The 5,166-nt window shown below is 39.3% G+C and overlaps 1 pseudogene; it reads right to left on the reverse strand.

Annotated features, from left to right (window-relative positions):
- Positions 1-1,414: 1,414 nt before the first annotated feature.
- LOC127099009 (uncharacterized) lies at positions 1,415-1,514 on the reverse strand (annotated as a pseudogene).
- Between the last annotated feature and the right edge of the window lie 3,652 nt (positions 1,515-5,166).

The following is a 5,166-nucleotide window of genomic DNA, read 5'->3' on the forward strand; positions in this document are numbered from 1 at the left end:
ACCTAAACTTAAAATCAAAATCAATCTTTTTACGGTCTCAACTTACAGGTTTAATAACAAGATTTTTTTTACAAAAGTAAAAGACATAAAGAAGTTAAAATCAATAGAGCGAGAGTTTGAGATTTTAACTGGACAGTGTAAGTTAGGCATTAATTCTAGATCAGGGCGAGAGCAAGTTTTAGAGTTAATTAAATTCTGACCTTTTCCAAAAAGTATTTTTAAAGGTTGAATGTGAGGACGAGAGTTAAGCATTTGGATTTAATTATATAACCTAAGTCAACAGAGCGAGAGTTTGAGATAAGGGTGTTTAAAACGGTCAGTATTTTCTTAAAAAGAGTTTCCGCAACTTTATTGCTTTCAAAATATGGTTTTTGACTTAATTATAAGTGACAGCAACATTAATATAAAATCATGGTTTATTCAACAGAGCGAGAGTTTGAGATAGAACCTTTAACCAATAAAGTTAACCGAAACGATTCATTTTAAAACCAAGAAACCGACAAAGACTTGATTCCCTAGTTTTGACGAACTACATACCGATATCCGTTTTATTAATATTTAATCTAGATATTAGTTTAGCTCTTAGTTTTTCCCCAAACAATCAAACATTTTCACCTTAGATTTACGTAGTAACCTTAGATAACGGTATATCGATTCATAAGTCCCTGTGGGATCGATATCTTTTAAAACTACGCGATAGAACTGTGCACTTGCAGTTTGTATCCCATTCTCGACTCACCCAGTTGAGCGATCAAGTTTTTGGCGCCGTTGCCGGGGACTTTTATTCAATCGATATCGTAACTCTTCCGTTACGCTGTAGAGACTAAGGTTTCTTTTTCTTCTATTTTCTTTCTTTCGTTGATTTGTATGCCACGCACTCGCTCTCAAGGCGAACCGCTCTATTTACGAATCAACGATATCGAACTATATCTCCGAGTCTTACGACGAATTCGGGAATATCGTGCTGAAAACAATCTCCCTCCTATAAACCTTCCTGATTTCAAAAACATTTTTCCTTCTTTAACCGAGATGGCAGAACCAGCTCGTGCTCTTAGAGATTACGCCGCTCCATCGCAAGATGAACCGCATTCAAGTATTGCTCCGCCCGCGATCGAAGCAAACAACTTTGAACTTAAACCTTCGTTGTTGCAGGCTGTGCAACAGAACCAATTCTCTGGAAATCTTACCGAAGATCCAAACCTTCATTTATCCGTATTTGTCCAATACGCTGATACTGTTAAAGCTAATGGTGTCACTTCAGAGGCAATTCGACTTCGTCTTTTTCCTTTCTCATTAAGAGATAGCGCTAGAAGATGGCTTCAATCTCTTCCTTCCAACTCAGTCACCACATGGAACGAGTTGAAGAAAGTTTTTCTTGCCCGATATTTTCCGCCAAGCAAAACAGCTATGTTAAGAGCCCAGATAAACGGATTTAAACAGAAAGACAACGAGTCTCTTTTCGAAGCATGGGAAAGATACAAAGACATGATGAGACTTTGCCCACACCATGGTTTGGAAGACTGGTTAGTAATTCACACATTTTATAATGGTCTCTTATACAATACAAGGTTAACAATAGACGCCGCTGCAGGTGGTGCACTAATGAACAAACCTTACGCTGATGCTTACCAGCTTATCGAGAGCATGGCCCAAAACCACTATCAGTGGGGAACCGAACGAACGAATGTGGAAAAACCTCAACCGAAAACTGGCATGTACGAGATAAGTAACCTTGATCACGTCAATGCAAAAGTGGATGCTTTAGTCCAGAAAATTGAAAGTTTAAACGTATCACCTCCAGCAGCCGTGGTTGCTATAACTCAGAATTGCGAGGTCTGTGGAATCCAAGGCCACACTCCTGCGGAATGTCAACTCTTGACTGGAATCCAAACAGAGCAAGTAAACTATGCTCAAGGAAGCCCCTATTCGAATACCTATAACCCAAATTGGAATAACCATCCAAACTTCTCATATAAGAGTAATAATGCTTTATACGCACCTGGACAGTCTCCAAATCAAGCCCCATCTATACCTCCGGGATATCAGAAACAGAATCCTAACAATAATACCCCTAGAAAATCCAACTTGGAAATCATGATGGAAAATTTTATAGCTTCCCAACAACAAACCAATAAAGATTTCTTAAACCAGAACATACACACTGGCGAACAACTTAAACAACTAGCAAGCAAAGTAGATGCCCTGGCTACCCATAACAAAATGCTGGAAACGCAAATATCTCAAGTAGCTCAACAACAAGCACCTACTGCTGCACCAACTGGTACATTCCCTGGACAGCCCCAACCCAGTCCGAGAAGCCAAGCTCATGCAATTATATTAAGAAGTGGAACGGAAGTGGAAGGACCGTCTGACCCAAGGATAGAAAACCAAAACCCTAAGAAATCTACTGAGGAAAGTGAACCTAAGGAAAAGGAAGAGAGTAATAAGGAAACCCTAGGAAAGAAGGAACCTTATGTACCTCCACCACCTTACAAACCACCTATACCTTACCCTCAAAGGCTTGTTAAAACCAAAGATGTAGGCCAATTTAGAAAATTTGTTGATCTCCTTAAACAATTAAACGTTACAATTCCGTTTACCAAAGCTATTACGCAGATGCCCTCATATGCTAAATTCTTAAAAGAAATTCTTTCTAATAAAAGGAAACTTGAGGATAGCGAAACCGTTACACTCCCTGCCGAATGTAGCGCTATAATCCAAAACATGCCCCCTAAACTCAAGGATCCGGGTAGTTTCTCTATACCCTGTCACATAGGAAAATTTGTCATCGACAAAGCCTTATGCGATTTAGGAGCCGGAATTAGCGTTATGCCGTTATCCATATGTAAGAAACTGGAAATGGGAGAATTAAGACTGACCAAAATGTCTGTGCAATTAGCAGATCGTTCCATCAAATATCCTGTAGGAATCCTTGAAAACGTTCCCGTACGCATAGGTCAGTTTTACATTCCCACTGACTTCACAATTATGGACATTAGAGAAGATGATACGACACCTATTATACTAGGAAGACCATTCTTAGCAACTGCCGGTGCAATCATAGACGTAAAACGAGGACGACTCACCTTCGAAGTAGGTGAAGAGAAAATTGAATTCATTCTTTCCCAATTCTTGAAAGCACCTGCAATAGAAGATACATGTTACTTCATGGATATCATCGGTGAATGCATAAAAGAAGCAGAGTCAGGAGAAGACAAATCATCAGACTATCCTTTAGAGGACAAATCTAAACAATGCCTAGCAATAACACCGGATCCTACGCAGTGTCTTAACAAACCAACCCCTGATTTGAAAACACTTCCCAAAAATCTGAGATATGAATTCCTAGACTTAGAACTTGAACGACCTGTGATAGTTAATGCAGATCTAGGAAGACTCGAAACAGAAAAACTCCTACATATCTTAAGAAAATATCCAACCGCACTAGGATACCACATCACCGATCTTAAAGGAATAAGCCCTTCTATTTGTATGCACCGCATCATGTTAGAAGAAGACTGTAAAACCTCTAGGGAACACCAGAGAAGACTAAATCCGATCCTAAGTGAGGTAGTAAAGAAAGAAATAACCAAGTTATTGGAAGCAGGTATTATATATCCTATATCTGATAGCAAATGGGTTAGTCCTGTACACGTTGTACCAAAGAAAGGAGGCATAACCGTTATTGAAAACGAAAAAGGAGAAACTATAACTAAACGAATCGAATCGGGATGGAGAATGTGCATTGATTATAGGAAACTAAACAAAGCAACCCGAAAAGATCATTTCCCTTTACCATTCATTGACCAGATGTTAGAACGATTAGCTAAACATTCACATTTCTGTTATTTAGACGGTTATTCAGGCTTCTTTCAAATACCAATTCACCCTGATGACCAAGAAAAGACAACATTCACATGCCCTTTTGGTACCTTCGCTTATAGGCGAATGCCGTTTGGTCTGTGTAATGCCCCTGCAACTTTTCAAAGATGCATGATGGCAATATTCGCCGACTTTCTCGAAAACATCATGGAAGTATTTATGGATGACTTTTCTGTATACGGACAAAATTTCGAAGAATGCCTTGAAAACCTGGAAAGAGTTCTGGAGCGATGTGTAAAAGTAAACTTAGTACTTAATTGGGAAAAGTGCCACTTTATGGTACAAGAAGGCATTGTTTTAGGACACATCATCTCGAACAGAGGAATTGAAGTAGACAAAGCCAAAATAGAGGTAATCGAAAATCTTCAACCCCCAAGAACCGTGAGAGAAGTACGAAGTTTTTTAGGACACGCCGGTTTTTACCGACGATTCATCAAAGACTTCTCTAAGATAACTAAACCCTTAACCGGACTGTTGATGAAAGATGCTGAATTCATATTCGACGATAACTGTTTAAAAGCATTTCAAACGCTTAAACAAGCATTGATCTCCGCACCCATTATGCAGACACCAGACTGGAATGAACCATTCGAAATAATGTGCGATGCCAGTGATTATGCTGTAGGTGCTGTTTTAGGATAAAGAAAGGATAAAAAGCTTCACGTTATATATTACGCTAGCAGAACCCTGGATGAAGCACAGATGAATTATGCCACAACCGAGAAAGAACTCCTAGCAGTGGTATTTGCGCTAGATAAATTTCGTTCTTACCTGGTAGGAGCCAAAATAATAGTTTACACTGATCACGCTGCTATCAGGTACCTTTTAACGAAAAAAGATGCTAAACCTAGACTCCTAAGATGGATCTTGTTACTACAAGAATTCGACTTAGAAATCAAGGACAAGAAAGGAACTGAAAACGTAGTAGCAGACCACCTCTCTAGACTTGAGAACCTTGAACCGGAAAGAACATCCATTAATGATGATTTCTCGTATGATAAACTCATAGCTACTTTGGAAGAGAACAACTCCGACATGCAAGTAGAAACCACCTTAGCTATATCTGTCACACCATGGTACGCTGATCTAGTCAATTATTTAGCTGCCGGAATAGTTCCACCTACTCTATCTTACCAGCAGAAGAAACGATTCTTCCACGACATAAAACACTATTACTGGGATGATCCCTTACTTTTCAAAAGAGGCCCCGATGGTATTTTCCGTCGATGTATACCCGAAGAAGAGATAGAAAATATAATCCAACACTGTCACTCTGCGCCTTAT

This window comes from Lathyrus oleraceus, chromosome 6 (assembly GCF_024323335.1).
Source record: "Lathyrus oleraceus cultivar Zhongwan6 chromosome 6, CAAS_Psat_ZW6_1.0, whole genome shotgun sequence".
NCBI classification, from domain to species: Eukaryota; Viridiplantae; Streptophyta; class Magnoliopsida; order Fabales; family Fabaceae; genus Lathyrus; species Lathyrus oleraceus.